Here is a 24,245-nt window from a genome sequence, read left to right on the forward strand (position 1 = left end):
CAGACCATAAACTGCCCACTTTCCAGCACAGCTGCCCAGTCTTGTTGAGCCCCTAATTTTCACATGTCCACATCTTCCTCCATCATAGCTCTGATGCTGAATCTAAGTGTTTGGAAGGGGAAAAAATGTTTTGTCATTTGTTTTTGTTTTACTCCTATTCAGAATAATAGAATAATGACACAAGCGTGTCCACAGAGTAATTACAGCATTACAGAATGTCACCGGTAAATGTGGGTCACTTTTAGTGGTTCCACACTGCTTTCCTATGATCATGCTAATTTTGTAGTTCATATGAGATCACAGAACCACAGAAACTTTGGTTGGAAGTCCAATCTCCTGCTCAGAGCTGGACTATCACTAACAGTGTGCTTCCATCTTATTAAGTCTTGAATAAGATGGAGACTTCACAGTGTCTCTGGGTGACTGGTGCTGCAGCATCCTTCCCAGGTAAAAGGTTTTGACTAGTGTTCAGTCTGTATCTCTCAAGCTGCAATTTTCCCCTTGATATGGTGTTCGCTCCTACTGAGAAGTTCGACTCTGTAATTAATGTAAATCCTCCAAAGCAGTTGTAAGCTCTTAGAACACCCTTAGCTCCTCTCCACCAGGCTGCACAGACCCTTTTCTTGTCACTAGCTGCCAGACATTGAACCATTCAATATATCTTTAAATTATGCTGGTGCTTCCAAATGAAAATGCCACAAGAGACGGTATCATAAGTCTTCCTAACGTCAGGGTATCTTGTGTTCATCACTGTCCCAGGTTGGTGCAGCATAATTTCATATTAACAGATACTTGTTGATTGTTCCTGATTCCTGTCTTGTCCTTCATGTGTTTGGAGAGGGATTGAAAAGGAATTAACATATAAACTACCTAAAAGAAATAATAAGTAAAGCCAGCTTACCTGCCATTGACTCAAAGCATACCCCGACTTTGTCTTAAGCAGTGAAAGCAAAATGCGCTAGTGGCTATGTTGTTCTCTGAGTAACAGAAGGAAAGACTGCAAGTCAGGCCTCACATGGACCCACAGGGAACGTTTTGTGTCCTCAAATTCACATCAGTGAAATGGCAGTGTAAATTATCAAGCAAATACACACTGAGCTAGACCAGGAGGGATCTTTTCCCTGGTTCACCTGTGCTTATTCTCCAGTGTTTGGCATTTGGAACTGTTGAAAGGCAAAATAATTCTTGGTTTCATTTGTGCCAGGAGATGCTAACCTAAATGATTCATGTTTCCATGCATTTTGCTGGGCAGATAAATACAGAAATCCATTTGTTCTAGTGGGTGAGCAGAGTGGAATATAGAAAGCAGGAGAGTAAAGTATGATTGTCTTGTCTGCAGTGTATTAACTAATGTGGAGGAAAGGAATTAAAGGTTATTTTGGGCTATACCATTCCCTGGCACATACTGATTGGTTTCCATGATATGATATAGATATGCACTGTAGCTTTTCAATCTACTGACAAATGTGAATGATGTTATTATAAAATCAAAGGTAAATTTCAGTGTGCTGTAGCTTTTCTTCCTGCTGTTTCTATTACCAGCGAAGAACTCTTTCCCAGCAGAACAAACTTGGTGTGCTTTTCAATTATCCATTGTAACATTTATTACAAAAGGTTGTAAATTCCAGAACTTTATCAGGTCCTATATGAGCTTCTCAAAAAGGGAAAGATTAGTCTCATAACTGTTATCACAAATAAACTCACTAATTTTTGAGATTTTAAGAGATGACAAAAGAATGCAATGAACCTACCTCAGTAAATGCTTTTTCTTTATAACAATGACCATATTACGATATCTGTCTTGAAGCCTTGTGCAGTGAATGCAGTAGTCCTGCACTTAATTTGATCCTTACCTCTGCTGGTAGATTTTGTAGGAAAAACAAAAAAATAAAACCCCAAAAAGCTATTAGAAACACCATTGCCTTGTACATCATTAGAAGTTTTATTTATTGCTATAATTGCACTTAGAATTTTTAGAGGTCTAGGTGTGCTTATGCTTGTGCTGTATGAATGATGGGCTATGTGACTGTGTCTCCTTCACACAGTGGCAGGTGGGAGGAATTATGACTTCCTCTGCTCCTTTAAAAGGGCAGCCAGAGGAGGTAAAATATGTTACGTCAGGTCTTGAAAGACTGTCAGATTCCTTCTTGTCACAAGGGTAGCAAGCCTGGAGTGAAATGTGCACACCCTGGAGTGGTCCTGGGTTTCTGCTTGAGTTAATTGCAGAACCTGCTTGAACTTCTGGTATACCAAGTGAGTGCCTCATCTCCATGATACTGGGTCATCCAGCACTTCTGTGCTGATCCAGATCAAATGTATGACTATTTCTGTGGAATTAGGCAAAACAAGATACAGAGCTCATCAGGCACAAAGAAGCCTGCCTGCATGAAAGTAACATGTCAAAATGTTTTGATGAATTTGAACTCCCAGTGTAGGTTTGTATCAGATTGGTGTTTTGTGTGAGGCAGCTGCAGCCTTTTTGATCTGGTATTAGGAGAACTACGAACAGATATTCCTGACAGAGGTACAGCTCCCATTTCTTAACTCTCAAGTATTTCTTCTACTAGTTGTATAAAGAGACAGCTGTTAGATGTAAGCTCTGATTCAGTTGCCTCATTAATCTCTGTGTGAGAATATTCTTGATTTCTTTATCTCAAGATCCTTTGTTCTAAATACAGGGAAAGAGAGGACTGCAGTTTCTTGTTCGGACAATGAAAAGTTTGACACTTTTCTCACTGCCTCACTTGGACTGGCAAAAAGGTGTACATAGAATTTTTTAGTATTTTTTTAGATATCACTGCTTATCTGTTTCCCTGAACTGCTAGAAATAATTCAATACATTTTTTTGGTTGCTCAGCAAGCCCGGGTGTGCACAGCTACATAACATTGCACAAGCGGATGACAGACACCTTCCTGCAATCTTGACTACTGGTATGAACATTGCTTTCAGTAGTGGTTTCCAAGACCAGGACACAGTCAGATGGTCATTTGATCAGCTATGTGCAGAAATGCTGGCCCAGCCCCAGCCTGACTTCCCACCCAGGCCAGCACAGAAACTAGGTGTAGAAGACATCAGGCTGCCTAAGGCAAGAGAAAGGTGGCACTGATACAAGTGCTAGCATGACGACTTCCTCCTCACAGTGCTTCTTACACTGATGTTGTCAGACTGCAGCTGTAACCTTTGTATAAATACAAACTCAACAGCAGAGAAGATTGCTTGCAGGCCCACCCACATGCATGTGCACTGTCGTGTCCCCCCCCCCGCCCCCCCCCCAAAAAAAAAATCCAAACCAAACCAAAACACTCAAACCCCAAACCAAATCAAACCAAAACAACCTAACCCTTGAACTTCAGAAAAGCATCATGAAGCAATCTGCCTTACAGACTCTTAGGGTGGGTATGTGGGAGAAGTACACAATTTTGCCTCAGAAATTCTGCAGATAGGTGTGTTACAGCAGAAAGCACCATCATTTTTCTATCCATTGTGCTTCTATTGCCTTTTGAGAGTGCTAAGGATCCAAAGAAGCGTGACACTAAAGTGAACGATGAGCTATGATGCTACAAGTAAATTCATTTATCACTTTCTCGTTACTACTGTTTATCAGTTTACAGTAAGCTGGGTTTAATAGCTTTTTCATACCCATCTTTCCCCTCCCCCCCCAAAAAAAAGTCAACATTTCTTGATTTCAGCAGCCTTAAAATGTGCTTTGGAAATATATTCCCTAACTTACAGAAAAAGGTGCATGTAGGATCATTTCAGTATGCAGTTTAGTCATCTAAAATTTTATGATCATTTTCCTGTTTTCTTGTTGGTATACTCATTTCTACCTAATCTGCATAAACTATTTTTCATGTGTTTTTGCTATCTCAGCCAACAGATGGTGCTATGTATAACATTTTTATGATATTGTATAATATAAGAATAAATATTACAGTTAAACTGTACCTGTAATTACTTTGTTAGAAAATAAATGTGAAATTGAAGTTCACAATAATAAATGCTTATCATAAAAAATCAGACACAAGCAATGGTAAGTGTGGAGAGTTACTGATGAATGTTCATCTCAGCCTGCAGGTGGGGAAAGACGGAGCTGCATGTGTAAATCTGGTTGTGGTGTCAATGTTACTACTCTGAAGTTACTCTCTCAGAAGGATCTTTTGAAAAATTAGGCCTTCAGGTTGGTAGATTTTAAAACCAGTAAAATTATCACTGTCTATTCTGGTTCCTACTATATGGAATTAATACACTTTCTCTAAATTGAAGCAGAAGGATATGGTATGCCATGGGTACTCGTACAACTGAAGTAGGACCACTCCAAAAAATCAGAATTATGGAATGCAATTTTAATTAAAAATCACCAATGTTAAGTATTACCAGTGTTTCACACTGTGGTAAAACTTTGTCATCCAAACAGTGCAGTTAGTTTGCTGGTACTACTCAGGTATATAAAATTAATCATAGAATCTTTTAGGTTGGAAAAGCTGTTTAAGATCATCAAACCCAAATCACGTGAGTAGTGACACTTAGATCAGATTGTTTTCTTTGGGCTTGGTCTTTCTTTTTCTAAAAGGGATGGGAGCTTCTTTCAGTAAGGGAGAAACAAGCCTACTGTGGTGAATGTATTTGAATTTCAACAAGTATTACATAACTAAGTGGTCATAAATCACTCATTTCTGTATGCTCAAATACCAACCTAAGAATGTATTAGCCAAATATTATATACCGAACCCACTACAGCGTTCTGGTGAAGCTGTTATCAATAGCACCTTGTGTAACATTTTCTCTTTCAAATATAGTTTAATTTTTATTTTTTTTTTCAAATTTGCTGCTTTATTGAACTAAGCAACAGTTAATCCTATTTATCTGGTCACAGCCATCTCATTGAGTTTAACTTAATATACATTTCAGCCTACATTTAAAACACGTCCAGAAAATACAGGTATTTTTACTGCATAAAAACAAATAGAGAAAGCCAATTCCAAACATTCTAAATAGAAAAATAATTTATTTAGTTCTTTGCTGGAATGAGTTGTCAAAGACTTCATCACCATAGAATCCCATTATTTTAACAAGGTGTAGCATATGTTTCAGTGAATACTAAAACAAGATGTCCTCAGTCTTACAAACACTGACTCTTAGACCCTCGTTCACAAGAATATGTGTTGCGTGTTTTTCTTTAATTTTAAAATGTCTTTATTTTCTTATTTGAGAAAACAGTCTTCATTTTATAACCATAAAACTGCATTTCTAGTGGCAATTGCTGAAAATACCTCAACTAGTGATAGCCCGTCTCATTTTAGTCCCCTTTTGTTCATATAGTTAGGTACAAAAGTAAGTACTCTCAATCAAACAATTTATCATTGCTGTTAAAGGAAGATTTAAAATGGTCACACACAGTGTAGTGCAGTAGTACAATAATAATTTTCTACACTTACCAAAAAAAAAACCTCTTTAAAAAAAAAAATAAGCAACTGTCTTTATACTTGGCCTTATATATTTTATTGAATCTTCTTTTGATTAATGATTAGGGGCAATAGAATACTGCAATAATTTGGCTGTATGCCGAGATATTTTTGAATTGAAACTGAAATACTGGTGTTTACTAGGTTGCTTGAGGAAAAAATAAATAGTTTTTTTTTTCTTTTTAAATAGAAAAAGAAAGAGAACACTATTTTTGAGTGGAAATTATGTCAAGTTGAAACCACTTTCAGAATGGTGGAAAAAAAAATGTTCAGAATTTCCTTCTGTCTTTTCTACTCTCCCATTTTCCTTTTGTGAGTAGAGCAGCACTAGGCTACTACTTTTCAACTATTTTAAATTATTCTGCTGCATCCTTTAGTCCTGCTTAAGTAGTTTGTTGGAAAGAGCTCTCAATCCTATTTTCCTGTGAGGATTTGGAACCAAGGCAGGGTTATTGGTTGCTGGTGCTTAAGCTACACAATTTTCATTTCAGCCAAGATCAGCGGAAAAACTATACTTCTGGTGTGGCTGGCAGACGAGTGATAGTGAACTAGCTCTGGAGCTGGACTATCCCATTTTGCCACAACAGGGCAGGAAATAGCAGTGGTGCAGTTATAAATGGAAAGTGGAAGGAGCTTGGTCCTTAATAGGATCGTACAGGGAAGTGAATGCAGAAGCCTGGGAAGGGTGTCAGGAGGTAAGCTTATGTGAAACTGGTAGGTTTGTACAAGTTGGTGTCATCTAAGGAGCAGTCTCGTTTTTTTTTCTTTCAGCCTCAGTGGTATAATGCTATCCATCATCTGAATTACACATTGCACTGTGATGAAAGTGTGCATATTTTATCTCATCCTCTCTTTCTTCAGGAGGAGGATCCTGTTGATGTAAATAGTGACAGCATGGGATGAGATGCAATGATGATACTACCAGAGAACTGTCTCCTTGCGCTCCTTGGGTGAAGGTTTCAAATATTGCCACTGTTGCTGAGTGGTTTTTTTGGTTTGGTTTTGTTTTTTTTTTTTGGTTTTTTTTTTTTTTTTTTGTTTTGTTTTGTTTTGTTTTTTGTTTTGTTTTGGTTTTTTTTGTCCCTGGGGATTCTGGCTTTTAACTAAATTATTAATTATTTTGGAATATATCCAGATACGCTTTACAATGCAGTCTTGCAGCTGTTCAGGCCAGTGGTAAAATGTCAACTTGAGTTAGAAAGGAAGGAGATACCAAACACATTGAATAGATCTACAACTACACTTGCAGAGCACTAGCATTGGTATCTGTGATTCAGCCATCTGATAGCCCTGACATAATTTCAGCACAAGTGTGCCTCACCTCTGTGTTTAATATGATATCATCCATCCTGCTTACTCACTGATACTGTGGCTTAAACTAGCTGTGCCCTTACTGTGTATTGTTAGCCTTGTACAATTTCCAAGTCATCCACAACAGACTCCCATCTGACCTAGGACATCCTCTCTCTCTTCACTTCTCAGCATCTATGTTGAATTGGCAGTATGGCTTTGTGTCCCATCCCTGACACTCATAGGGTGCACTGGGTAGAAGGACATCAACTCCAGGACCAGCTGTGCTTGTTCTGCTGGGGCCAGATGCACCCAGGGAGGGAAGTCAGAAACACCTCCATTTTTACGTTACCCTGCCTGTGGGAGACTGGAGGCTGGCTGCCTGCTTTTGCTCTCACTTGACAGAGGCTTCAGCTTTTGTCCATCCAGCCAGTTTAAGTGGAAGGGGGAGGTCAGCCTCTACATTGGAGACCAAATAATCTCCCACCTCTGGGAAGCCCCAGAATAAGCTCCTTCAGTGACAAGTTTTTGGATTTGCGGCCAGGTTACCTTGTACTCAAGTGGCATAAGGAAATGGGCACAGTACATGACCCTTTTTAATATTGTTACATGTTGTAACAGAGAATGCAGCATTCTCAACCACCACAAGACATACACAGTTGGGATGTTAAGCCTCACCTGGTAACTCTGAATTCTTATCACCGTGGCAGCACTGCATGCCCCACCTAAGAGAGGGACCCATTAGTTCCCATGCTCAATGTGTGACCATTGCCAGAGCTTGCACAGCCATATTGTGCCCGTTTGCCTAACTTCCATTATTCAAGCCCTTTTGGCTTCTGTATGTTCATACAGAACCCAGATTCCTTTATCTAAGAAAATAGCTACCATCAGGCTGGAATGTGCTGCCGGGTTACATGAATTCTTGTTAAGAGCCTTTTAACTGAAAGTGTGGGTGGTCAGCTTGGATGCATGTGTGCTTATTTGCAGTATAGTTACTTTCTGATAAATGTTACATACTGCTTGAATTTCTCTGACTACATTACTTCTTATGTACATGTTGAGGTCACTGCTATAAGATTGTCTTGACTTTCACAGAGACAGAAAGCCTTTACCCTTGGAAGATGGGAACTGAGTTATATTTTTATCATTAGATTCTTTCATGAAATAGCAGTCTACATGAATAGATGTTCAATGATTCTGATGATAAAGAGGATTGCTGTAGTGAAGAAAGGTCTTAGTTACTCATGCCATTGCATCATCTTGTTGGACCCTAACAGGGGCACAGACAGGAAAAAATCACATAATATCTCGAATTCCCTGTAAGCTGGATATGGATTGTCAGTAATGTTAATTCACAATCCCATTGCTTTGTCAAAGTTAGTTATATGTGCTATTGTGTTGAGAATATTTGACTGATAAGGTTGCCTCTATAATAAGGAGTCTGTCACATTTCAATAATACATGCATACCGCTTTTCCAAAGGCTTCTAAATCAGATAAACTCCCTCTGGGCTGAAATGTGTCACGATAATTAGTGTGGGGACAATTTTGTTTGTATGCTGCTGTCCATTACTTTGGTACAGGATTATTATAAAAATAGGGTGGGTTCGTGTGTGAATTCATGTGTTTTAAAAAGACCTTATTTCAACAAAAAATGAGGGTTGGTGTTTTCACAGTGTTGGCCTAATTGTCTTCTCATGAAAGAAGGGAGCTTTACCATTGGTTTTGTCATCACAACAACATTGTGGCAATTCTAAATACTTTCAAAAAGACACCTGCAATATAGAAGTGCTGTATTTCATAACACTAAATAATACTATCTCAATGAAAGAGTAAAGGAAAAAAAGGGGGATCAAACTTTGAAGTGTCTTCTTTGTGAATGCCACTCTCAGTAGCATTTCTTAGCAAACGCACATTGTGTCAAAGATCAATGTATGTAAAACCATTGTGTAAGTTGCAATTTCTTTTAATCAGAAATGCATCTTTGGGGACAGTCTGTGAAGGAATAAAAATTCATGCCTTGAATTCAGTTCCTCAAGAAAGAGTCTTTAGGAAAGGACCATTATGCTGTCCAAGAAAACTCTTAAAAACATGCACTGATACACAGATGTGCTGTGAAATTCTTAAAATGTGAGCTAACTTTAAGATGATCTTCACTGAATATTAAACAACCTTGGAAACTACTGCCCAGAAATAGCATTTTATTCTCTGTACTCAGTGTGGGGGTGGAGTGCTGAGAGCTTACTTTGTCAGAAAAGAGGCAGTTGTCAACTTTTTTCAGACTAATTAATTTAACTTTACAGGTAAGTTAGGCTACTGAATTGTATTTGTGCTTTGTTATTAGGAAGGGACTAGTATTTTAAGGCTGTGTTACACAGACTAAAGACTAGAAGTTTGCCTGTATTGATCCATAAACACTGGATTAAATCAAGGCATTCGCTTGTCCCAACAGACAATACACTAGGGATGGCTTTTTCTGCATGCAGCCCAGCTGCCTTAAATGACATCCTTTCTCTCTGGGGACAGCATTTTACTGGCAATGCAGGGAGACAGGATAAATAGGTATGGGGGAAAGATGTGGGGATGAAATACAGACAAATATACTGAAATTCTGTTTTCATGCTAGCAATCCAAATAGAAACTGTGGAGAAGGAAGAGCTTTTTTGCTTCTCACATGAATGCAAGCCACATTTTCAATCAACAACATGCTTTTTCAGCAGATTGTCATTATTGTTAAGCATAGAAAATTTGTCAATGTAGAGGAAACTGGAGCAGGGGAGCTGTAATTACTTTAGCTGTGTTAATTTTCTAATAGGTCATAGAGGTAGGACCTAATGCTGTCTCTGTCCTGATCATAGCACAGTGTATTTTATAGGATTAGAGCATGCTATTTAACCACTAGCACATTTCCCTTTGTGATTTTCTTCTAGCTGTCTAGTACTCACTGAGCGAACTTCTCTGCATAGTTCAAGAGACAGCCTAAGAGACAGGGTGGTATCTATGGGCAGCTGGATGTGACGAGCCTAATTTTCTGGAAAGAGCAAGCTCAAGTAGACATAGATCAGTGATGCTAGACCCTGGTCCTCTCCTGGTCTATTTTGTTTACTGGAATAGGCATAATTGACAACACCAGAACCACAGAGCTGAACGCCAGGCAGAAATAAAGGAGGGAGATCACTGTTCAGAAATTATCTCATTCAGGGGAGTACAGAAGCATGTACGTATGATCTTCTGGAGATTAGAATCTACTGAACTTCCATACTTGCTTAAGTGTACCATCTAAAATAAGATTTTTCTTTCAAATCAACCTGTATTAAAAGGACAATTGAAACGGTGCAGTTTCTATTGGACCAATTATGGAAATCTGTATTTCTCATGAAAAGTTTGCATTTCTCTGTCTGTAGGTTGCCTATTTGTCCTTCAAAATACAAAGAGCTTTAAAATCAGAGAGGAATAGACCCCTTTTACCACTCCTTGACATTCTGCTAACAGGCAGAAGGGAAAAAAAGGTTAATTTTAATATTTCTTGGCTTTGTTTCTGCAGCTGAGATTTCTTCAAACTTCATGAATATACTTTTATTTGCATTTAAATACAGTAAAATATTTTTTGTTTAAAATTCCAGCTCAACTGTGAAAAGTTAAATTCTTAGGTGAATAATTACTTGGCTTGACCTTCATTTCTGCAGTGTCTTCTTCCCGCTGGCTTCCAGCTGTTGCCAGTGACCATGCTTTTTCTTAACTTCTTCAGATAATACCAATGGTATTGCAAAAATTCTTTGATAATTTTTGTTATTGTTTCTTCAATTTAGACAAGTGGTGGGGTTTCTTAACTAATGCACATATATGCACCTAAAGTATACATACGTTGAGTGTTATACTGGTGTTTATTTTACAACTACAAATTTTTAGTGCCAGCATGTGCGTGCATGTCTGTGTGTGTAACAAAGCCTGTGATCTGTTCCCAGAAGCTTAGCAGAAGCCTTCTCTTTCTCTGTTCGATAATAAATGAACAAAATCTTGACAGCCGGCAGTGACTGCCTGATGAGAGTGCCAAATAACTGAGCTGTCATCTGGAGAGACAGGATTCAGTTCCCCAAAACAAAAGTGATTGACTTTTCTGACATGTTTGAATGCATTCTAGCTCACAGGGCTCAGTTTAGGGTGCCTCAGCCACCTCCACCAGAAGCAGTGCCTCTGCTAGACCAGGCTATGGCTTCCTACAAAACCATCCCTGTGAGAGATTCTTCTTTTCCCACTGCCCTCAGGAGCAGGAAAACCCTGTCACTAGGGTTCAGTCAAACAGAAGACAGAAAACATCTCGATCTTCCATTTACCACTCCGAGATACAAGTTCCTTCACTTAGATGGTTCACTTCTGAAGGCCAAGGAGACTCTACCAGACTTGTTATGGAATCTGGGTAAAGGGTTCCCCAATAAGGGCTAGTCCAAAACATCTTTTTCCACCCTGTTATCCAGTGTAACACTGCAGCTCATTTCCAGAGGTATTACGTCCTCTTGTAGGAATTATTTAGTATATCCCTATTAAAATCACACTTTCCTTCTGTTAGATACCACTGTGTGCTTTTTCTGGCTGCAATAGAGTTAATTTTCTTCATAGTAGCTAGTATGGGCTATGTTTTGGATTTGTGTTGAAAGCTGTGCTGATAACACAGGGATTGTTACTGCTGAGCAGTGCTTACACAGTGCCAAGGGCTGCTCTGACCCCACGTCACCGGTGACTGGGCTGGAGAGGCACAATGAACTGGGAGAGGACACAGCCAGGACAGCTGACCACAGCTGACCAAAGGGATATTCCATACATATGGCATCATGCTCAGCATATAAAGCTGGGGAATAAGAAAGAGGGGACACATTTGGAGTTAAGGTATTTTGTCTTCTCAAGTAACCATTACATATGACAGAGCCCCGTTTTCCTGGAGGTGGCTGAACACCTGCCCGCCCATGGGAGGTGGTGGATGGGTTCCTCGTTTTCTTTGTTTGTGGGTGCAGCTTTTGCTTTACTTAATAAAATGTCTTTATCTCAACCCACAAGTTTTCTCACTTTTACTTTTCCAGTTCTCCCCTCCATCCCAGTGGGGGGAGCGAGCAGCTGTATGGGGCTCCATTATCAGCTAGGGTTAAACCACAACACAAACAGTGCAAATGTCTCTGCTATGGTACTCTGCTACAGGGTTAGCAGGGTCTTATGACCAATATTGCAAAATACTAATATGAGAAGCCTTTCTCTGTGCACAAACTTCAGTTCATTAGGGTTGGTAGTGCAAAGGGTTATGAGTAACTTCTACTATTAAAGCTTTACAGTGAATAAGAAGGATTTGGAATAAAAAGTGTTTGGATTACTATGCATATTCACTTTATAAATACATCCACAAAAACATGATGCTTATGAGTATTTTATACTACTCTTCTGGTTTTATTTTTGCCTTGCTACAGTACTTACACTGTGTCTATGTAAAACTCCATGAGGCCTATTCACGTGTTATGTGTTCAGAATACATAAATTACACTTCCAGACTAAGCCAGTGGTCTTCTTCCTCACTAATGTGCAACACTATTGTGCAGCACTGGCAGTTACCAATTTTGTTAGACCAAAATTGAACAGCAAAAGAAACTGAAAAATGTTGCATTCCCAAAAGTTTTCCCCAAAGTTTTATACTTACATTTTGTCTTGAGGCAAAGGAAAATATAATATTTTTTTAAAAAATGTGTCACTTGATAATAAAAGAGATTGCTGGATATTTATTATTGGGTAGCTTCAATAAAGTACTATTAACATGCCTTGAGTGTGAACAGCCAAACCAGTTCATGAATACTTTGTTTGATGGCTTTTAGTCCTTTTTCTATCACTAGATTATACCTCTCATCCATCTAAATATCTAGTAATTTTTTAGATTATACAATTTTTTGTCCCTAGTATTCCAGTCATCTTAGAATTTTTTCTGCTATTAATAACAAAGCACAGTGTCCTGAACAGTACAAAATGTTGTAGAGCAAATGAGAGAAACCAAGCTCTTCACATGGAGTTTATTTAGAATGTCATGGGAAAACAGGAATAAAAAAAAACTTTATCAGATTTGACAGGACTTCACATAACAGCTCAGTTTCTAAATTATATATGAGTTACAGAGTATGCTGTACTTTTGAATTTTTGCACTGGTACTCCATGGCAGAATACAAAGATTGGTGTATTTATGAGAGAGTTCCTGTTTGTCTGTGAAGTGTGTAGAATTAATCATTCCCAAGCATACTTGCAGTAACAAATTCACAGGAGAATAAGGGCAACCTGAATGGCCTTGACAATGGTTGCAACTGTATGCAGATGTACATGGAAGCATCTCCAGGAGCAGTTCCAGCAGAAAGAGGATAATACAAGGCACAGCTGCTGATTATACACCCACATAAACACAGGCTCCAGTTACAGTTTGTGTTCGTGTTCTACAAAACGAGGATGTTGTATAACTCTCATGAGTACTATGTTCTATGAAATCATCCTACCAAATGATTGGAGGGCAGGAGCACCATTCCTGTGAAAAAAAGGCTGAGACAGTTTGGGTTGTTCAGCCTGGAGAAGAGAAGGCACCGAGGATGTTTTACTGGGGCTTTTCAAAGCTTAAAGGGGAGTTATAACAAGGAAAAAGACTTGTTACCATGTCTGGTAGTGACAAGACAAAGCCTAGTGGTTTTAAACTAAAACAGGGCAGATTTACAATAGACATAAAGAATATTTTTTTTTATGATGGGTGTGGTAAGACACTGGAACAGGTTGCCCAGAGAAGCTGTGGATGCCCCATCCCTGAGAGTGTTCAAAGTCAGGTCAGATGGGGCTTTGAGCAACCCAGTCTCATGAAAGACATGCATTCGGAGTGGTTGGCCGAGAAGGTCTTTGAAGGTCCTTGCCAAACCAAACCATTCTGTGATTCTATGATCTACTACGCCACCATGTATCTACTCATTAAGCTCATTTATTCCTATTGTTTCTTGAGAGCATTGCTGCTTAGTTGTTTTTTTCAGCAACTGGGGGCAACCAACAGTCCTGGCTGTGCCATTCTGTTTTCCAGCTGTGTGGTCTAGAAACTCACAAGTGTTTCAACTATCATCACCCAGAAATGGAAGATGCCAGAATCAGAGAGCAGCAGATTTGAACACTTTGACAGTCTGAGAGGAAGTTTGTCCAGATGTTTTGTAGCCAGAGTCTGTGTCTCCTACCTGAGACACGTTCCAGAGTGCATAGACCAATGTTTATCACACATCAGTTACTGTAAGGATGACAACATCTCAGGGCTATCTGAGCTGTCACAGAAAAGATCTGCCAGGAACAACCTAATGGGGATGTCTCTAGCCCAATGCCTTGAGGACTGCTAACAAAAGCACAGCAGGCATGGGCACTTTTCTCACACCTGTTATCTACTGTCAGCTAAAGATTAGCTACGAGACCTGTGGTGGCTATTTTGTAACCAAATGAGGGTATGGATAATCAGGTACCATTGGACTGTATTGCAGTAACACGAAAGCACTGGGAACTTTTGCATTCCTATACCGGTACAAAACAGACCAAGAGAAAAAGAAAAACCAAGAAAGGGAAATTAAAGTACTGAATTTCCTAATGTTTCCTGGCTGGGACTAAAAAGGGAAAATGCATTATTTAAGTGATGGTCTGAAAGGACAGTAGATATTTTTTGAAAATTAATTTTCATTATTTTTTGCACAGCTCATTGTTCAGTTCAAAATAAAACAGGGTATCTCTTTAGTTACAATTTGAAATGTGGTATCGCAAACATTTTAGCACTTACAGAGCTTTCAAGCATCCTGTAAAGGCAGAAAGCAGAAGCGGAGAGCAGAAATATATTTAATACAGAAAGCATTTGAACAGCACGTATCTCATCTCTATTTATGCAGTATTCCAAAAACAAGTTCTTGTTGCAAGGAAATATATTCAGCAGTCTGGTCATTTTAACTTCTAGCTTTAGCTACAGAAGTAATGATATATTTAACAACCAAACAACACAGCACAAAACTATAAATCAGTTAGCTTCAATATAAATTATATATTTCAACTGAGTTAGGAAAGCACTTAAAGTGGTGTTGTCTTAACAGGACAGTATTAGGTCATTATAAACCATCCTTAGAAATACTGAGAGAAGTACTTACTGTTATAGGCTCTCTTCAGAGGTTTCAGTAATGGCAATCACAGTGGTAAACATTCTTCTTGGCACTAAAAGCTCCACATTTTCCTGTTAATCACGAATTTATTGTGAGACTGTTGGTGCCACTTTAGTGGCTTCCATTTTAATTTATCAAGAAAACTTTGTACAAATTTTGTTTGAGAAATGAGTGGCTTGGCTGAAGGGCTCATGCATAGCCTGTATGTCTGCTTTACACCTGGCTGACAAGGGGCCTGAAGGGCAGAAGGAGACAAGCATATTCTTCCTTAAAAATAGGCCTTGAACTGTATTTATACATACGTTTCTGGGAATAAGCTTGTTCTTGCTATGATTTCACACTAGCATTGATGTAGTTCGTTCTGTGTAGTTATTCTTGAAGTATACTGGACTGAATTCAGAACTAAACATTATTTTTCCATCTCTGTTGTCTGCTGCAGCATCTATTAATGTTTATGAACCACATCTGCTATTTAGAAAAACTGTGCCAACAGATGTACAGGATCACTTAATATATAAAAGCTTGCTCAGATTCCTCTAGTTCAACCACTCTAGAAAAAAATATGGCAAAGTGTACCTCCATTGGTACACTTTTCCTGTAAATGTTGAAGAGACAAATAGTATAGCGATACTTTGGATTTGTTGGTGTATTATTTTCTACTTTTCTGACACTTCATGTGCTTCACGAACAACATCTCTAAGGCATGTTTACACTGTCCGCATTGTGGAGGGGCAGAATTTTACGTCATTTATTTCTTCTGTGAGTCGTTATTTTACTGTACAAGTTATTGAAAAGTGAGATTGATATAATGAAACCAAGACTGTGCTTTCATTGTGCCCCTCTCTATTGAATTTTAGCTTTGGTAATTTAAGCAATACCCACATCTAAGTTCCTGTCATCATCCTCTGGATTTTTTACTATATGTTTAGTAACTCCAAGGAATCCCTCAATTTTGTTACATACAATTGTTCCTTCAATAGGTAACACCAACAGTTAGGCAGTTGTCCTGAGAAAAGTATTTATTTGGTCTCCATCGTATTTTGCCTTTCTAATACAGCTACAAGCTTTTGCTTGTACAAGCCTTTCAGTGAATGCATTTATCCTTTTATTTAACCTAAATATAGTTCAAGTAGTCTAAATGTATGCAGCTTTCACTCACACAAGTAACAGTTCTGCTACAGAAGTGGAGGAAAACTGCCAGCAGATTAAAAGAACTTCTGCTTCATCTGGCATTTAAGCTTCCTCCTATGGCTTTTTAGGACATTAATTTATTTACAGTTTTATAAAGAGAAGAATTGTAAAGACCTACTTTTTGCATATCATGCAAATTAAAAAGAAACATAATTCAATCTCTCTGAACAGCAATTAGCTGCTGTTTGCAAATCTTCTCACAGCATTAACATTACTTTGTTGAGATACCTGCTACTCAGAATGTTTAAAACAATTAAAAAAATTCTTGCCCTGCCTCTATTTCTTTGTTGCTCTGACATGCTAATGTAAAGTAAACACTGCCTAGAAATTCGTTATGCTCTCTTTACCAGATAGAGGTGTCTATCCTCAGTTTGCAACCAAAATGGGAAATACCCATTGCAGTCACAATGTTTACAGTTTGCTGGGTGGTGGATTGTCCAAAATGTTGTCACTCACACATATCAGTTTATTCTGATATATACTGGCAAAATTATAAAATAATGAGTGCTTTTCCAAAAAATAAATTTGATTTTGTAACCTAGAAAATTTAAGGTGATGAGATTATTGAGAAAAAGTACAACATGGTATTCTTGCAGCAAAGTGCACAAGTTCCAAAACTCTATGTCATACAAGTCAAGAGTTTGGCTTATATGAATTTCCTGATGAATGTTATAAGCATATACATATTGTTTGCTGAATAAATTGCTTCTATTTTATTCTACTGATTCAATTATTCTGTTAAGATTTTCCAAAGACAAGGACCTTTACCAGGCTGATCAGATATCCATGTAGAGAGGCTATGGTCTCGTAACTTCCCTAACAGCGCTGTTATTCTTCATTCAGAATAGTTTCTGGAGAATTTAGGATTTTGAAATTCAAAGGTATGGAAATGAGAGATATTGTTCATGATAAGAAGATAGTTATAAAGCTGAAAGTGGTGACTCAGATCCTCAACTACCCATAAAACAAAGTGAGCTTGCCTCTGACAAACATTTACAAAACCACAGACATTTTCAGTGAGGCTTCTCTCAATTTGTCTAGCACTGCTATTTACAATGTTACATGTGATTTTTTTTGTTAGTGGCTGAAGTTGCACCTCTGTTACTGCCTTGATATTAATTACCTGTGTCTTTCACCATACTGACATTCTCAAGCGTTCGTTTTCTCTCTGTTCTCAACACCAAGAGCTTGTAAACACCTTGCTAAAATATCCAGCATCTGAGTCACCATTTGGTCCTTAGCCAATTTTGACAGTTTAATAAACGGCTTGCATTAAGTGCTCACCACAATCTGGAAGCAGCCCAAACCATTCAGTGCATAACTAATCCTTGTAAGCAGACAGACATAAAGACCTGGTGGAAAAGACCAAAACACTACACAGACATGTTTTTGGCAAAACACATGGGAGACTGTGGATACATTTTATGGAGTTGGGAATTAAACTAAAGAAATGTGATATTTGGAAGAAGAATGTGCCCCCCCTTCCTCAGCCCTTCTGCATAGAGAGTCCCAGGGAAGGATGTGGATAGGTTGTCCCAGACTGCCAACACACCCACTGAAATCTGGCAGCTGCTTGCCTTGGAACAGGATGAGTACGGGGTCCATCAGAGGAGGGGTCACTGTCTTATACATTGACTAAGTCTATTATCTTGTCATTGAAATCTAACTCAATGTTGGATGCCAGAGTGCATCAACAAAGATCAGGTGAAACACATCAGTATTACAGACAAACATATTTAGCTAATTATACATATCAATCCACACTCTATGCATAAATTCTTGCTGTCTCATATATTCAGTCCTGGCCTGGGACAACAGAAACAAGTAGGCATTATATTTTTTCTGAGAAATAGGTGAAATACCAAGGAAGAACTGGTCTGGATGGTTCACGTGGTCCTGCCAAGGGGTTACCCTTTCTTCAGCAAGGTCTTGCTCTGTGCCAGTGCCAAATCACAGGCACAATCTCCACTTACACCTGTTGACATACATGTGCCAAAAATATAAAATCCAAGACAAAAAGACATAGAAAAGTAAGTGACTGTAGGTGCTACTGACTGCCAGCAAGACAGGTTGTGTTGCAGCTGGTGAATGGAAAAGTCATTAAAAACTCTCTGGGTGTCATTAAATACAATATGTACCTTGAGAACACAGTCTGCCATCACTCCATGTGCAGACAATTGATCCACTGTCAAGATAGCCCAAGCAAGGACTTGGCGGAGCTGCAGGCATGGGGTACAGCAGAGTTCAAGGCACACACTGTGTGTTTTCCCCAAGAAGTTTTGACTGGTGGATGATGCATAGCCACAGGTGCTAGGGATGCCAAAGCAGGAGACAAAGAAGATGACATCTGGACTGAATTTCACATTCTACATCTCAGTGAACAGGTTGTTGAGGTGAGAGGGGTATTACTTTGCAAATAAAACCCCAGTCCAGAAAAGGTTTGAGCATGCGATTCATAAGTATCAAATAATCCTAGTAAATAACCTGGTAATAATAGTAGAGTGAAATATGACTCATTTGAAGGAAAGAAGCCATGGTAAAATAATGGATGGATGCTTCTAAAGCAAGGATATATGTTTACAAAGGTGAATAGCTTGATATCAAAACAACAACGCTGTGGTAAAGTAGGGTGAATCTACTGTCAAATATCGTTCACAAAAAAAAAAAAAGTTACAAGGAACCATCTATGAATAATGTCAGAATTGCCCCTACTTTGCTTCAGGGAAAAAAATATGAAATGGATTTCTTTGAGCATGTTTTCTCTACTTTGATTAGTTTTTTTAATTTTCTAGGTGTTTTGGAAAAATGACACAAAGCTATAAACTACTTATTCGTACCTATCAGTTAGTAACATTTCTTTTTCCTTTAATTTTTACTTTCATTGGGGAACTATTACACAATTTTAATTCACTGAAGCAATAAACCAAAAGCACATATTGTGGATTGAGGTAAAAGTGAAATACAAGTTAATTTGCAAACATTTATACAAAGATTTTTATGGGGAGAATTATGCTAATGCAGTCAAACAAAAAAAATATATGATATTTCTTTCTAAATCAAAATAACTCAAATTTAGAATACTGACCACCCACAGTTAGTATCATGAGATTAATTTAGTAATTTAAATTATTTTTGCTACATAATTTGATGTACCATTTAACAATCATAATTCCATATAAAGAAGTCCAGAAGAATAGCTGTACAAAATCTGAGTTCTCAGGAATTGCCACCTGACGTGTTTGTCCAGTTTCCATTTTTACTACACTTATTCCCTTTCTAAGAGTCAACTGATCCTACAAGCTACTCTTTTAAGTAATTTATCCTATAAGACCGTAACTAATTAACAAGTACACAAGAGGAGTAAATATTTTCTATGACTCTTAAGTAACTTAGAAGGTCTATAGATGCACACACACAAAAAAGCAGATTTGTCAAGATGTGGTGTCGAATAATACATTTTTTCTTCTGGACCCAGTGCAATGTGTTTGCTTGTTTTCAGTACTAAATGCTTAATTACTTGTTGCAGAAATGCCTTTTAGTTGGAGGGGGAGAAGAGAAAGACAGACTAAGCCTCTATGACAGCAAATCAGTTGCCCATCAAAGAACTGACAGTTATGTGTCTAGGAAGATATCCCTATGACAGATAAAAAAGTATAGAAATGGGGCTGTTGTGCTGCTGTCCTGGCAGAGGCCAGAGATACTCTTGTGCTGGAAAACCAGAAAACATTTCATCAGCTTAAAACGTTGTGGAGGCAGTGATGCTTCATTTCCCCTAGATTTTGCTTAAACCTAAATATGTGGCACTAATTTTATTTTATGAATCTGTTTCTGTAAGGCTGCAAACATGTTATTTCTGTTGTTAACTAAACTCACCTTTAGGTATAAACACAAGTCTCACTGCCTCTGTCAGCTAAGTACTCATTTTCAGTCACAGAACTTGAATAACAAGTGCACAGACCAATTCCTTTTTCTAGCAAATGGCACTTTTACACTCATCCTGTAGCTTAAAACTTTGCTCTAGGCTATTTTTGTCTGAGGAGTGGGACTTGGTGCCCCTCAAATGTCTCAGAAGTGTGCATAGGCATTGGGTCATGCCATTGTGTTCCATGGATGAGACCAGCGAGGGCTTCCTGAAGTCACGCCACAGTGCAGTGCACAGGCAAAACAGCCGTCAGCCAGCTATTGCGCAGACACTTAATAATAACTTCCAACTAACAACTGAAAAAATGCGGATGAGAAACCCCACTCTAAGAATCATTCTCCTCAGTCAGGAGACAGAAGTAGTGTTTTGGTGTGCACCATAGCAAATAATCACAAAACGGTTCCAGTATCTGGAGTACTGATGATCTCTATGTAACAAAAATACTAAGTAATTTTTCTTAACCTGCTAAGCAGCCCTAGAGTACACAAGAACATAGTGTACTTTGGAACCAAAATTTAATATCCATTTCTTCAAAAAATTGGCATAAAGTAAGCCAAAGAAATAATGGTGTGCTTTACAAGTGATCTTTAAAAACATTTTCTGAGCCTGTTCCTTTTCCAGCAACCTTTCCACATTTGATTAATATTCCTTCCTGTTTTCCGGTTCAGAACACTGCTTCTTTGAGCTGCATTGGAACTAAATCTGAAAGTAAAACAATCAAAACCAAACCAAACCAAACCAAACAAACAAAAAAAACAAAAACAAAAACAAAAAAAAAACAAAAAAAAAAACACCAAACCAAACAAAAAAAAAAACCAAACCAACCAAACAAACAAACAAAAAAAACCCCAAGCATAAATGCCCAAACCAAACAGCCTTTTAATCTTAGTAAAACTGACTCTTTACTATTTCCATATCTTGGGTTTATCATGTAGGTTGGCAAGGCACAATAAAACTATGGTTTTGCATATGATGCAAGAAAAAGAAGGGAAAAAGAAGCTAAAGTTTTTCAAGCTAAACTTGCTTTGCAGCTAAACACTTTGCAGGCGTCCCAAATGCAGCAGGTCAAACATTCTTGGATTATGTTCAACTCTCTATGAGAGCACAAGAGTTCATTCAAAATACTCTGTAAAAGAAAACAAAAGACAAATTCATTTAAAAGTGATCACAAAATTTCCCTTGGTTAAAGCCATGTATTAACAACGCACAGAAAACATTGACTCTGTTTTAGTAAAATATCTGACAGTTTTCCCCACTGGAGACATTAATTTTACTATTCCAAACGTTTGTGGATTATGCTGATGTAATCCTTCAGTTACCCAGGAATGTCTTGGGCACAGTGGGTTGTCTACATGTATTATTTGGGTAGATAAAATGCTATATGGCTACTAAAAGCTCATTGCAAGCCCCAGGATGAAATCTCACATGTTTCTGACATGCAGTCTAAATGGGAAGGTGACATCTAGGAACATGTGGAGTTTCCATAAGAAATGTCCTAACCTTTTCATTTGAATTAAATCAAAGGGCTCTAAACAGTGTACTTTGTACTACAGCAACAGCAGAGCTATAACCTCCAACCAGCCACAGCCACAAGCACGCACACATAATGTACATGCATGTTTGTTTTCAAATTTAAGGATTGGGTTGTTTGGGGTTTTTTTGTTTTGTTTTTTTGTTGTTTTGTTTTGGTTTTTTTTTATGTCAGAGAGGTATTATGGCTTGGGGCAAAAAAGTGTGCTGAAGAACATTGCTGTTAGAAGTAAACCACATCTTTTGTGGAGCCTCGGGAGTTGGGGATTGGTGTCATAAGCATGAATAAAGCAGAAGAGAAAGCAATGAGGAGAAAAGCAGTGGGCAGGTGGTCCACATCACTCTGGTTGGGCAGCACGGAGTACCAACAGGAGATCAAAGGTGGTGACAGAAGGGATGGGGGAGACCAAATGTCCCTTCACAAGGGTGGGCAAGAGACTGCTGCAGCGGTGCCAGTACAGAGCTGCCAATACAGCACAGGGTGCTGGTGCTTGCCCAGGCAGCAATGAATTGTCATGGCTGTTTACTGCAGAGCTGACGGACACGGCAACTGATCGCTTTGGCTAATGCAAATGAACTTTAGAGAAACAAATTTCATGTACAGATCAATATAAAGTTGTCCAAGCTGGTAGTCAATAACAAAAACATCCTTTAAAAAAAAAAATATCTGAACTAAAAAAGTTTCATATGGAAATTATTGATACAATTCACACACACAACGTTACATCATTTTAACGGCTCCTTGTGTGAAATGACCATACCATAGATTGTCCTTGCTCTTACACAGCTCAGATTTCCTACTTTCTATTATGAAAAAATAAGTGCCTTTGGAAAGATTTAATTTTCTCAGGGTACTTCACTTCTATGTATCAGATTAGAAGCTGGTCCATACAAACCAATTTCTTCAATAACACAGTAGATGAGATGTATTAATGAAAAAGGGAATGAATGCTTCCTTTGTTGGTTATCTTTTACTACTAATCTGGAGGATTATAAGTAATGGTAATAAATGTTTTACTGGTGACTGTTGTGTCTGCCGTTTTGGACACCTGTATGAAACACAGAAAAAGCCCTGAGAGTGGAATACGTTTACATTTGATTTTGGCAGCTTTCTGTCACTTCCAGTTTAATCAGTCTTCAGAAATCTCTTGAAACACTCTGACCTTTTTCTAAAAAACTATTTAAAAAATAATTTGCAAGGAAAAAAAAAGACACAATGAATAAAACAGCATTTATGCAAACTTCCAAAATTAAACTATGCCTACTGCAACCTTTTATAGGTATTTATGGTCCTAACTACTGAACTTGACCCAGTTTGCCAGAAAGTAGTGTAGCCAAAACTCTTCAGAAAAATAGCAACTGTAGTAAGCAGCATCTTACTATAGCTATAAACTAAAATTGTGCTATACACAAAAGGCATTGCCTTAAATTTTTTATAGAAATTACCTGATAAAGTACTAAATGAAAGGAAAGCACAATGCATAAAGGTGGATGTAAACTTTATATCCTGATATTTCACAAGACTCAGTTAATAATTTCTATTACGCTTTTGAAGAGATAGTCATACACCATACATCATACTTCTGCTTGCTCTGAGTTACAGTTGGACTATCCCAACTTTGTATTAAAGCTTTCTTCTTCTGACAGTAGCTGTCATTAATCACTGGGATTTAAAAAAAAAATAAAATACAATCACAAACCCAACAAAACCAGGAAGGTCTGCATTGTGAAACACCGGCCTTGGACTGAGTGTATCAGCTTATTTGTTTAACGAGTCAAATGAGTAACTTCCTTCACTATGTCATCCTTGACATAGGCTGCCATTCATTTCTTCTTTCTCTGCTTTTGCTTTTAAGGAAATCTTGTTCCTTGCCTCATCAGATTTGGTCCAGAATTTACTGGCATGGAAAGAAATTGCTTCTTCAATTTCAATGGGAAAAGACCCAGGTTAAGACTGCTTATATGTTTTTAAATGGTTTGCCTCTTGATGTTCTACTCTGCTATAATTCAGGAGTTTTTCCATTACATTTAGTGATGACTGAACCCTGTATAAAAGATAATATGCCCATAAAAAAGATAATGTGTCCATGGAAAATTTGACAAAGATACTATAGGTGTTTGAATTCAGCAGGCATCAGCTAAAGTTAGACAGTAATCCCACCAACACACATGTAAAGAGCATTTCCATAGAGTATGCAGAGGACTGAAATTAATCTTATCTTCAGTCCCTGGGTAGCTCCCAAGATTCTGAGGAGATGGAAAGGAAGATTCTGTGATTTATAAAAAATCGAACAAATGAGAGGGTTGTATAACAGCATCTCCAGAAAGGAGGAAGGCTGAAAGAGAAAGAGTCCTTGAAGAGAATATTAGCACAGAGAAGGGACGTTTATATTTTTGAAAATAGCATTCACATTTTTTTTTTTACATAATCCTAATAGTTCTTTACTCTTAATTGCTCATTTTGGTGTGCACTGGGCATGGCTCTATCTGTGTTGTGACAGATATCCATTAAGGAAATGTCAGGCTACCACCTTACAGGGCAAGAAATCAGTTGTTAACTAGTTTGCTGTTACTGTTTGCTGTAATGAAAGAGAAGTAGATTGTGCATTGTAATAAATGAATGGCTGTTTAAGGTCCTCACAGTTGCTGTTAAAGCTGTCTGTAATGCCC

This window comes from Falco punctatus (genome assembly GCF_963210335.1).
Source record: "Falco punctatus genome assembly, chromosome: Z".
Taxonomy (NCBI): Eukaryota; Metazoa; Chordata; class Aves; order Falconiformes; family Falconidae; genus Falco; species Falco punctatus.